Below are 13456 nucleotides of genomic sequence, written 5' to 3'. Positions count from 1 at the left end.
AGTGATGAGAACAGCGTTTCCGAAGCCAATCATATGTATGCTACCGAATAGGCCACATGTCTCTGTTCCTTTTTTACAAATCAAGATTCAGAAGATTCAGTTTGTAAAAGGATAAAGAGAGTTATCTATTCTCATCGTTTTTTTTGACAGTGTACCATATTGGTTTGGGATTTTTTGCAATTTGGCCAGGGGTCACTTTCCAAGTGATACGAAGTTCAGATTGTCATTTGATATTTCATTTTAAAAGTATGTAGTGTTTCTATCTGTGTTCTACTGACGCTCAGGCTGCCCTCAGTGTATTCCTCTCAGAAAGCTAACAATCAATCACATCGATTTGGAATTTATAAAATACCATTTTCAATGTTTTGCACCACAAACTAAATTCAGTTCCTATCCACTTTGTGGCTATGCTGGCAGACAAATACATCTACATAAATCTGCATGCCTGGATACCCCCAGGGTTTAGTGAGAAAATATTCTGCGTTTGTCGTTCAGGTGAACCAAACCTTTAAAAGATAAAATGAAGTCATGAAATGCATTTGAGAGGAGCTGCTGCTCCTTTAGTTGGTGTATTTTTGAGGCTGTGAGAGATTAATTATGTGCTTTTCTGTGGGTTAGGGCCGTGACACTGTCAACAATGAAAAATGAGCAACAATGCCCTCAGCAGAGACGAGGATTGACAGCTGGGACATAATCAATATTGCATGGTGCACGATAAGAGTCCAAATATTCATGCAAAAAACGGATTCCTATTATTAGTCAAATTGTCCCACTTATTACACGAATACTGGAGAATACATGAACATGGTTGGTAGGCTGTTTGAACATGTGAGTGTTTGCAGGGTTTGTTTGCAGGTGTGTGTGTGTGTGTGTGTGTAGAGCGAGGGGTTTGGGCGTCTGTGACTGCTGCTCGAAAGATGAGACAAATTTAGTGCTCGTCATGCTTTTTTCTATTTATCCACTTCAAAATATCTCCAGCTACTGTTTAAACCAGGAGGGCTTTAGACCTCCTGCAAAGAGGCGGCGGATGGGAAGGGGGAAGGCTGCCATCAGGATGTGTGCTTCTCGTCTATTCTGTGTGTGTGTGTGTGTGTGTGTGTATGAGAGAGAGAAAGTGAGTGGAAGAGGGCGGGAGAGGCCATCTGCATTAGGAGCATCATTACCAGGCGTGTCAGCCAGGCGTGCTCTCTATCAGCGACAGAGCTCAGAGAGACGCCAGGAGATAATCAGAAAGAGAAGAGGAGGAGGAGGGCTGAGATGGAGAGGAGAGAGGAAGGAGGGTGTGTTGAAAAGTTATGAGGCGTTGCAGGAGACATCGATGTTAGAGAAAGGATGGGTGAAGCAGGTAGACGGAAGGTCCAGAGGGTAGGAAAGAGAGAGGAGGAGGAGGAGGAGCAGGAAGAAGAGGAGGAGGAAGATGAGGAGGAGGAGGAGGTTGAAGCAGCAGGATGGAGTAGTGAGGGATAGACAAACAGCGGGTTGTTGAATGGAAATGGAAGCTGTAGAAAGCCTCAGAATTAAAAAGGGTTTTTTAAATGCTGGTTTTAAGGAGATGGATGGAAACACTTTAGTCGGAAGCAACTTTAGAAGAGGGTCGGGCAAAGGGATTGTCTTTGTTGCGGAGTGAGAGATAGACTGAGATAACACTGAAGCAGTTATCGCTCGGTCGATCAATGGAGAGAAAAAAAAGATAATTTGTATTACTTGTTATTACATTTTTGATAGTTGAATTGATGTTTCACTGTCTTTGAGTGCTGGAACATCGACAGCTATCTGGCTCTTTACAACAGAGACATCCCGTGTTCTTGTTTGGTCTGTGCTCTTTGAAGTCGACATGGCTCAGTTGGAAAAATGTGATGAATGCACATATTTGTGCACCAATAATGTTCTATCAACGTGTGATCTAAATGTGATAGGAGTCGGGAGTTTGTTTCTGGCTTTGGTTGCTTCCGCATTGGAGATGGATACCAAAACTGATATGGCTTATTGGTGCGATACTGACTCAAATGGCAGGATAACTTCAGGATAAGTTAAGCCTGATGTTGCCTTACACACAATAATGATCCCAGCCTCTTCCACACAGTGAGGCATACATCAGAACCAGGTCTGAGAAGTTGCCAGTTAACTTGTTGCAGTTATGTGTGAATTAATGTGGATGTTACCAGTCCCATTGACATCAATGGATATGAAGTACACTCACTAGAGACACCAGTGTGAAATGAATCCAAGGATTGTAGACAAACTGTTACTTATTCATAATTTCGCTGTCCTGCAAAAACCTCATCCTGCATCTTCAGTAAACATTTCAGGAAAACTGATTGATTTTCCTGCTGATGGTTATCGGACTTTGGCATATTCAAAGGTGAAGCGTGATCCTGTGAAATAGGTTTTCTTTGCGAGGTTCTAAGCTGAAGAATAATTTTGAGATAAAAGGTCTCAGATGTGTTTATTTGTTTATGGTGATGTGGATTTAACCAAGCCACAGTGAATGTGATGTGAACCCAGAGTAGGTTCTTCTGTCCGTACGAGAAATCAACATTTTCATGGAGTGAATTCATCCCGATGTCATAATGTTTCTAAAATATGTTGATCTCAGTCTGCTATGTCAATGCGAAAGCAGCCGGGCTTAGATAAATGGATTTAGAGGAATACACCAGAGAAAAAGCACTCTAAAGTTTTCTGGCTGAATCAGTGAATTTATATGCATGTTTCCTTAAAAATAAGAGAAAAGGGAAGTAGGGAAGGAGCGTAGGAAGGACAGGAGAAGAAAAACCAGGAGAATGTAAAAGGATGTCTGTGCTGTAATGATGGGTTAAGCACTATGAGGCAAAATGATATGTAGTCGGTTAAAACATGCAGATGAATGCAGATTATGGAAAGACAAGTGCAGAGTGGTTGGAATGAATACAGACACACATTACACACTCATCTGTGACTCCCGCAGTCCCATTCACACCATATAAGAGGTGAAATAAGGATTCAGATGCTTTACTCAAGTAAAAAAAGCAATACCAGAGAGCAGAAAAAATATCAGTCAGAATCAGAAACTGTTTATTGCCGAGTAACGGTAATAAATTGTGCTGGGGATGTTAGTGTATGAGTCAGCGGAGGTTTTATTGATGAGCCCGACTGCAGCTGGAAAGAAACTGTTTTTGTGAGTTCTTGTTCCTGATGGACCACAGCCTCCTGCTACAGGGAAGGGACTCGCATGTGTCCACCCTCGCATGGTCGATCTCCCACCTGCAGGCGGACTCCTCCCCACCAGAGATGAGTCCAACTAGGATGTCGAGTGATAGACTGGTGACTGGAGGTGCAGCTGTTGGTGTACTGGGAGAGGAGCAGTGGGGAGAGAGCACAACCTTGGGGGGGAACCAGTGCTTATGGCCCGAGAGACTGAGACACGTTTCCCTGGCTTCACATGCTGCTTCCTGTCAGACAGGAAGTCTGGGACCCACCTGCATGTGGATACTCCGTTACAATTACAAATCCTGCATTTTAAATGTAAGAGGAAAATGTACGTAAGCAAAGGTATACTTTCTATGCATTACTAGATTATATTTAGCCATGCATTAATGTGTAACCCTCCTGTTACCTTTACATTTACTAACATATTTTACCCTCGGGGGTCAATTTGACCCCAGCAATTAAAACCTCCAGAAAATTATTAGAATTAATATTGTTTCCCAAGTTTAAGTGTGAGGTACTTTATGTTTGTTTGTTGACGACCTAAATAGCCCTTTAAATATATTAAAAAGTTGATATTTCTTATATGTTTGACACAGTGAAAAACAGCCTGGGGTCAAATTGACCCCAAAGAACACCGACATTAAACATTGAATGGGGTCAAATTGACCCGAAAGGTAACAGGAGGGTTAAATTGCAGTTGGTAGAAGTGGAGCTGAATTAATATTCTGTTCGGTAGATTAGATTATAGCAGTGCGTCCTTGCTGTATGTTCCTCATAAATTAATAGTTTTTTTCTGCCAATCATGAATCCATCACTACATCATTTTGGGGCCATTGTGGGTCAGTGGTTAGCGAGTACGTCTTTCAATCAGGGCGTTGGCGGTTCAATCCCCGTCCTAGTCGATGTGTCCTTGAGCAAGACACTTAACCCTGAATTGCTCCCCGTAGCTGTGTCTACGGTGAATGATGTAACACGTAAATTGTCTTTGAGAACCTTAAAAAGCGTTATATACATTTTATGGATTATTATTATTATTATTATTATTATTATTTTTATTATTATCACCTAAATAATTGTTTCAGAACTGCTGCTTGCTCAGGTGCTATGAAGGGTAATATAATATTATGTTATGTTGGGTGTCTGCTGATAATATCACCAACAAATCACCAAATCAATATGATCTGCCTGTTGGCTGCAGCTTTTTGGACATAGAGTCTGATATCTGAATCTATATATATGAACTAAAAGAAAAGAACTATAGCCTAGTGTTGTGACATCTTAATTGATTGGTCTTTCTTTTTTCTTATTTTCCCTCAACACACTCACTGGGCACTTGGTGTACGTGTATGTCTGCTTAAACTAAGCGTCATTTTATTTGACAGATTTGATTTACAGCACTTGTATGTCGTGTGTGTGTTCATAACGTTTTGTCAGACCGTGTTTGTGAAGTTGTCGACAGCTTCAAGGCAGCCACAAATTAATCCATGACATTGTGCCAAAGACACAGATCACATGAACACCAACAGGTGTGTGTGTGTGTGTGTGTGTGTGTGAGTGTGTTCTTTAGAGGACTTCTCTGGGGGCTAAAATTAGCCAGGTGCGAAGTGCTAAGTTGGAACGCTGCTGTATCCTTCCTGTCAATAAGAAAGACACAGAGCTGGAGCGGAGCAAGAGAGAGAGGCATTCGGTGGCACTGACGTTGACATTTAAAATGTTAGTCGGGTTGTTGTTTTTCTTGACACTTGTCCCAGTGTGGGGCGGAAGTAGGTCAGGACGAAGGCTTTGCAGCTGAGTGATACCTGCTCATTCAAAATAAAAAATAAAGTGTGCACTAATAATATACTTTATGAATTTGAATAGAACAAAATCACAGCAACATTACATTGGAGACGAAGTGCTGTGAACAGATCGATTCATGATGAGTCTCAGCTCCTACGAGTAGATTTGCCGCGTTGAGCATGGTGGTGTATTATTGGTAATTCAACCTATGCGTCCTCATACATTTGGGATTAGTGGACAAGGTTGCGTTGTGTGACACGGTCTCATGTTTTATGGGCCCGTGTTTATACCCCAATGCATGTGTGATGAGACTCAAACCATTTGGTTCGGTTTGTTTCCAATATTTGATTATTTGCATGCATCATTGGTTGCGTATTAGTGTGTGCTTATTACAGTCGCGTCACATTTGACTTGTGCTTTTCCCCGCGGGGCTTTGCTGCCTCGTACAAAGCACATCTCGAAATCTGAGTCTGTGTGTGTGTGTGTGTCCGCCCATGTGTGCATGTGTGTGTGAGTGTTCCCTCGCTTTTTTGTTGTCAGAACAGCATTGATAATGCTGAGGAGGAAATCAATAGTTAATTCTACCAGGGACACAATAGCTGCTCTGCCCAGCTCCATTTCACTGCGGGCTGGGACACAGAAAGCATGAGTTGATGAATTGGTGAAGTGTGTGTGTGTGTGTGTGTGTGTGCGTGCAAGTTCATACAGGGTGTACATGTGTGTGCTGCGCCCAGGCTGTTTACTGTGCCGCCTAAAAAAATAAGCAATATTGTGAAATGGATTCCTAGGAAAGGACATAAACATCGTACGCTGGCGGACGACGAACTTTGTGGTTGGAGTACAACTCCCAGCTTCATTTGGAACATTCCCATATTTATCTAAAAAATATTTGAACATTTATTCGTCGATTTAGTCAAACAAAATATTTGTAAAAAAACAGTGCTCCACGTTGAAAAGTAAAAAAGAAAGTTAGTATCTTGTGAAGCCACATATACTCTTCTCAACTTCAAGGTTTCAGTGAAGCATTTCATCAGCGGGCGATTACGACGAGCAATCTTCACGCCGAGGAACCAGTCAGTGCAGTTTGATGTTTTCACCCGGCTGCTGCTGTGTAGGTAAATTGCTTTCTAGCAGCATTTTACTTTTATCTTACCGGGTAGCTTGAATAGTGACGAGCAAAATGTAGGTTAGTCCTTGAGATTTCTATTTCAAAAGGCATTAAGGCGAGCGGCGAAGCTACGTTGCTGAAAACGGCTGAAAACATATTTTTCCTCAATCGATCACTATCTGTCATTGTCGATTTATTGATCTTATCTTAATCACAAAATGTCAGCAGAAAGTGAAACAAGGTGACGGACAGTGTTCAAATGGAATATTTATTTATTTATTATTTATCCAGCATGTCTATGATGGATGGAGAGATAGATGTGAGTGTGTGTTCGCTATGAGATGTGACACGGTGACCTTGTGGCTCAAACACTGCACGCCTAACATCCAGATGTACAGCTGCTAAAACAGAGGCTATTGACCCTACACACACACAAACACACACACACAAACACACACACACACAAACATACGAATGTCTGCAGCTGCAAATACTTTGGAATGACCTCTGTTTCTTCATCTTCCTTTCTCTGTGTCCTCTCCCCTCTGTCTCGCTCTCTGATCTTTCTTGGTGCTTATATTTTCCCAAAGAGCTTCCTGTGGTAACATATGGTGTCAATAATGAGCCCCCCTGCACACACACACACACACACACACACACACACGCAGAACTTTCCCCTCCTCCGCTACTCATAATCCTTTCATGCCCTCTCGCCTACTTCTTTCTTTCCTGTCCGCCCTTTGCTCTTTCTCGCCGTCTCATTTCATTCCTCGGCCTCCCGTTTGGCCTTTTCTTCAGCCGTCACTCTTCTTCTTTTGGTGTTCTCTCCGTATCGCTTTCTTTTTTGTCCCGTCACCTCTTTTTCCCTCTCCCCTCTTGCACTCCTTTCGCCGGTATTCTTTTGATGAGATGACGCTGATAAGACTGGGACGGCACCGATGTTAGATATCAAATCAGCGGACGACATCTGTGGCTGTCCATAACTGATATGTGCATTGTTTTACAAAGTGGGCACCTAAATACATCTTAATCCTGGGAAAAAATCAACAGTAAATTGGGAAAAAGGTTTTCATTTTTTCTGAAGATGGACTTCTTATAAATCTCTGCATTCTGTGCTCTGTCGTTTCTCCATTTCACATCCTTCCCCCTCTTTGTCGATTCCCCCCCTCATCTCCTCCTCCACCTCCCCGCCGCTATCTGTCATTCATCCCATGTGGGAGGGCCGCTGTCAACCTCCGCTGCCATCGCGGAGCTCGGCGTCTGGCTTCAGCTTGTTTGTCTTGCGACTCCTTCACCGGCGGTTTCTGGAGCTCTTATTGTTCTTTTCCAGCTCAAATCACTGCGGCTCTAAACCTCTGTTTACCCACAGCGAGCTCACTGAGAGCAAGCTGTCTTTTACAGGCGGAATCTGTCTGACGCCGGCAGTTCAAAGGAAGCCGTAAAGCAAGACAGATGCCCCCCCAGATCTGTTTGGGATTCTTTTGTTTGTTGTTGGTCTCGGTTTGTGTGGAGGCTTTCTTCTGAGTTAAACTTTGGGAACTAGTTCTCAGTTTGTTGATTTTGGTCCGCGGCTGTTTTGCCTCTGAGCCCTCGCTCTGTTTTTTTTTGTAGGTCGTTTAGCTACAACTTAGGAACACAGCAACGTGGTTTATTTGAATCAGAGATGATCTGGTTTTGGATGACGCGTCTGGTAGTGCGGTTCATCGTCACTATTGTCGGGTTGCAGTGAGCAGGTTTAAATGAACACGTGTGAAGTCAGAACTGTGGGAATGACGTGAGTTCCCATCAGAGTATATGCATGAATGTGATAGGTTCAGGCGTAGCCTCTCAAAATCTGAAATTAGATTTTGATACAAATGACTTATGACTTGGATTGAATACTTATAATTAGGTTTCTTCCCTTCAGAGTATTTTCTTGGGAATTCTCACCAAAACTAGTTTTGGAAGGCAGTGACAAATGTGACTTAGCCAATGGGGGCGTCATATCAGAACATCTTTATATGTGTTGCTCTCCTATGTTTACTTGCTTTAGAGGACCTGTTGTTTTATTATTGATTCACATTGTTTTTTAGTTGTGCTGGCACTTGAGCTTTAAAACTCCTTATTTTTTTACCAAAATTCAATCAATCACGTACAATGTAAAACGTAATTCTTCAAAGTGTTAAAACAAAACAAAACTGCATGTCAATGGGATTATAAGCAATTTTCTTTCAAAACTGCCATATTTAATTCATATTTAACCCTCTTTATTTAGCCCAGACTAGATTGGGGACACGGCAGAAAAGATCTGGAGACACAGCAAAAGACGTGTGTTCTCAATGCCATTTAGTGCATTTCTTTTTCTTTTTCTTGAGAGTTGTGAAAAAACCTAAAACCTTCACAGAACATATTTAAACAAGCTTCCCACCGACATCAAAATGCTTTGTGGATAATGTTTAAAAGTGTATTCTCACACTGCTGCGGGTCTTTGTGGTCGTAACGTCTGCGCTGTGGCATCTTGTTAGACTGCTGTTCCTCTGAAGTGGAGTAAAGATGGATATAGGCTGGTGTGGCTAGATGTGACCAATTACCTCACCCACGACCTCCTTGTTCAACACATGGTCACAACATGGTTTTCACAGTGTGTGTGTCAGAAATATAGAAAGACATTGTTCGAGAATGCCTTTGGATGTTTGTTGCTGCATGTGTTGTTCCCTTTGTGTGTATCCTGCTGTGGTGATTTTGTGTCATGACCTTCAATATTAAAGCAACCTCTAACCTCTCACATTCATGAACTTTGACCTGTCCAGGTCACCGTCCGCTCCCTAATGTTATCATGACCCTAGTCTGGTGTAGGGTTGGGTACCGGAAACCGGTGCCAATGTTATTGCACGTCTTGCATTCATAAAAGTAGGCCAAGAAATAATAAATTAGCCATTATAACCATGTTTAAGCTAGCTCGTAGCTGTTACCGGGAATATAATTACGGAGGAATAAAGACCGTGGGGCGTCACTTTGTTTCAGTCGACCTCTCGCAATCAGAAGCAAAACTTTATTTGTCACGTGTCATCTTCAGTCCCTCTGATTGGTTGTTCTCTTTGCCCATCAAAACAGTGACAGGATTAACCCTATAAATATACATTCATAAATACATATATATGCACATACATAAGTACATATTTACATATGTGGCACCCTGGACATTTTAAGGGCAAATCTGGTCAGAATTTGTATTGTATTGTGTTAGTATCTTGCCCCCATCATCCTTATTTTCTTGTTCTTATCATTTTAAACGCTTTGTGTTAACTTAAAACTCGCCTGCTTTCACCTGAAGCAGCTGCAGGGCGATACTCGTGTTCGCCAGTAGGGGGCAGTAGCGAGTTTTGCCATGACTGGCGCTGTAATTCTTGTTTCAACAAGTTAGACCAGCATTATGGAGGACTTAAAATGACTTAAGTATAAATAAATAAATGCATGAATAAATACAAGAATAAATAAATAAATGTATAAATAAATAAATAAATACAAGAATAAATGTATAAATACAGAAATAAATACAGAAATTAATAAATATAAGTTATAACTGAACAGGACATCATTAAATAAATGTATTTCTACATTTCTGTATTTCTTCATTTATTTATATCTCTATTTATGTGTCCACACGTATTTCTTCATTTATTTATGTGTGACATTTATGTGTCCGTATATTCAAATGAGCTGGGCGGTCCGAACCTCATTGTTGAACAGGATTGGTCAAGTCGGAGAGCAAGACAGAAGCAATCGATCCCTAGCACTTGGACCTGTAGACGAACAGCGTTTATTATGCATTCTTGTCTGTACATTCTAAATACTACTGTTGTTGAGTCACGGAATGTAATTTAAGGATGTTTTCAGCCGAGAAGTTAGTAGTTTAAGCATCAAATCTGTGGTCGATTTATCGAGATTCAGCCTAATAAGGATATGTGACGGAGATTTGAGGTCCTGCTCGCGGGACCTCTGAGCTCCGGGCGGTCAGCGCGCTGTGTGGCCGCCGAGAGAAGCCTGATCTCGGCAGGACTTTTTGAAATGCTCCGCTGGCTCTGACATTTCCGTAGCGGCTAAACATGAGATATAATTAGGTTTTGGAGGATCTAAAGAGCACAAATAGTTTATTATTTATTAAAAGATAACGTTACGTCAATTTGACTGAGGGTTAAGATTCATAAGTTCATATTGTAGCGACCCTGGGTCAGGAAAGCTACGAGACGTTGTATAGTTATTACCGTTTATTCGTAGCCTACGCCAAACAACAGTGAACACCGCAACACATTCTACTCCACTGTAAAGTATTTTACAGTGAATAATTGGAGTAAATTCATGAGCAAGAACAGTTGATGTGGTGACGTCACAAGACCAGAAAGACCGTCCTGCGTCCTCGAGAGTCTGGACTCCCAAGACCAGACTCACAAGACCAGACTCCCCAGACCAGACTCCAAGAAAACACGAGTCTGTACTCAATGTACTTGGAATTGATAAAGGGCTGAAGTCAAAAAGCTGTCTAGGCTAACTTCTGCTCACGGTGAGCTGAGCGAGCCAACTTCAGCTTCATGTGCCAGGCAGAAGTAGTAGAGCACAACACACCAGGTGCATCACACTCCTGTGACCAATCATGCTTCAGACAGAGGTTCGGACCGCCCCAGCTCATTTGAATATACGGACACGTAAATGTCACACATAAATAAATGAAGAAATACGTGTGGACACGTAAATAGAGAAATAAATAAATGAAGAAATACAGAAATGTAGAGATATATTTATTTAATGATGTCCTGTTGATTTATAACTTATATTTATTAATTCCTGTATTTATTTATTTATACATTTATTTAAGCATTTATTTATTTATTTAAGCATTTATTTATTTATTCCTGTATTTATTTATTTATTTATACATTTATTTAAGCATTTATTTATTTATTCTTGTATTTATTCATGCGTTTATTTATTTATACTTAAGTCATTTTGAGTCCTCCATACAGCATATCACAGACAGTGACGCAGCTATTAATGCGGGTCTGTCTTGGTGTTTACAGATGAGAAGCGTACACAAGCGCCATATATATATATTAATGTTATGTTCGCTCGCTTTGGCGGTGCTATATTTTGATAGTTAAGTGTGTAGTAGTTAAAGAAAAGACGGTTAATTAAGGCTTGTGCCGTTTAGCTAGCGGATACTAATCGCGTTTTAGCATCAGTAACCTGGCCTGAAGAATACCATTCCATTGTCTCTGACGTATATCTGTGTTCTGGTTCCGTGACGTCGCTAGTGACGTCACGGAGCAGCGAACCAGAGTCTATAACTAGAAGTGATTTCCAGCAGGCTACAACAGCCCTTCTGTTTGCAGAAGGGCTGTTGTAGCTAGGTACGCTGCTAGGTACGAAACGGCTGACACAAGTGCGCTAGCAGTACCACTAGCGGTAGCAGTCATGCAGGAGTGAGGGTTAGAGCCGTGGCCACGGCTCGACACCCGAAGATCTTCGGCGCATGACGGAGAGACGTCTCCCGGTGTCAGTGTGGGTTTCCTCCGAGCACTTCGGTTTCTCCCTCCCTGGGAAAAAACCCATTCTCAATGTTTGAAATAAGATAAAAAAGAATCTATACTTTACTTCTTTTTAAATATATGTTATTTGTTTAATAATATTAAAATGAAGTATAAACAGGTTTCCTGGTGGAAGTCACTTCTTGTCAGTGCCTTTCATCTTTGTGTCACGGGGAGTGTAACGGGGTGAAGCTCAGGCGCAGAGAGACAGGCTGGACGAAATCTAAATAACAAAAAGCACTCTTTAATGAGGCGAAACAGTTGCAAAATAAACAAGGTCCAAAAGGGGCAGGCAGAGGATCGTCGGTCAGGGCAGGCAGGCAGGGTCGAAGCAGGCAGGATCAGGAACACGGACAGGACGACGGGAAAAGGACACGGAACCATAGATGACAATCCGACAGCAGACAAGGGAAAGACTGACACAATACAGGACTGTCTCAGAAAATTAGAATATTGTGATAAAGTTCTTTATTTTCTGTAATGCAATTAAAAAAACAAAAATGTCATGCATTCTGGATTCATTACAAATCAACTGAAATATTGCAAGCCTTTTATTCTTTTAATATTGCTGATTATGGCTTACAGCTTAAGAAAACTCAAATATCCTATCTCTAAATATTAGAATATCATGAAAAAGTATACTAGTAGGGTATTAAACAAATCACTTGAATCGTCTAATTAACTCGAAACACCTGGAAACACATTTTCAAATGTTTGATTTTGTTTTGCTGTTATAAATCTTTTTTTTAACTTGGTCTGAGGAAATATTCAAATTTATGAGATAGGATTTTAGAGTTTTCTTAAGCTGTAAGCCATAATCAGCAATATTAAAAGAATAAAAGGCTTGCAATATTTCAGTTGATTTGTAATGAATCCAGAATGCATGACATTTTTGTTTTTTTAATTGCATTACAGAAAATAAAGAACTTTATCACAATATTGTAATTTTCTGAGACAGTCCTGTATATAGGGGGGGAAACAGGTGTACGACATCAGACAGTAACGAGACAAGAGTGGCTGAGGGCAGGTGCAGGGAATTAAACAATTAAGACAGAGAAGACACAGAGGAGACATAGGAGACATAGGAGACACGGAACAGGGTGTTACACTTTGTGACGTCACTGACAAGGTCGCCATGGAAACATTGTTACTCACAAATTGTGGGAACGAGTAACTGTCACTCGCTGTCACTCCCTCACTGGTAAAACAACAACAATTTGTTGTATGTTTTAAATAAGATAAATATATATATGTATATATATATAAGTACATACATACATATATATATTTATATATGCATTCATATATATATACATTCATAAATACATATATGCACATACATAAGTACATATTTACATATGTATATATATATATATATATATACAGGGGTGCACATAACTTTTTCAGTGAGTTACTCAGGTGAGTACCGGGAGATGGTGTTTGGTACTCACTCCATCTGTAGCGTCAGTTTTGTGACGTAAGACAGAAATGGCATGCTGTTGTGTAGAGACGATCAATAACAGATCGGTTAAGTACGCAAAGGCGCGAAGTAACACAAGTGGCATTACGCATTGTTGATTATCTTCGCGCATGCGTACCTGCGTACCAGTTATGTGCACCCCTGCCTATAAGGTCTGCACATGACAATATATATATATATATATATATATACACACATCATATAACGGAGAACATATATTGTGTATGTTAACAGTCTGATATCCGTTGTTTGTCAGTGCTCCATGATAACGGCTTCTACAGGGAATATGGCCGAAGAGGTTTTTAATGTCCTCATTGTGCGTTAAAAAAAAAGTATTGGTTC

At 40.9% G+C, this 13456-nt stretch overlaps 1 protein-coding gene across 5 annotated transcripts in view; it reads left to right on the top strand.

Annotated features, from left to right (window-relative positions):
- Window positions 1-13456, top strand: part of lama2 (laminin, alpha 2) — a 170330-nt gene that overhangs the window by 897 nt on the left and 155977 nt on the right. The gene's annotated exons all lie outside the window — the stretch shown is intronic.

This window comes from Pseudoliparis swirei, chromosome 12, assembly GCF_029220125.1.
Source record: "Pseudoliparis swirei isolate HS2019 ecotype Mariana Trench chromosome 12, NWPU_hadal_v1, whole genome shotgun sequence".
Lineage (NCBI taxonomy): Eukaryota > Metazoa > Chordata > Actinopteri > Perciformes > Liparidae > Pseudoliparis > Pseudoliparis swirei.
The sequence above is the reverse complement of the archived record's forward strand: the minus strand, read 5'-3'. Positions and strand labels throughout refer to the sequence as shown.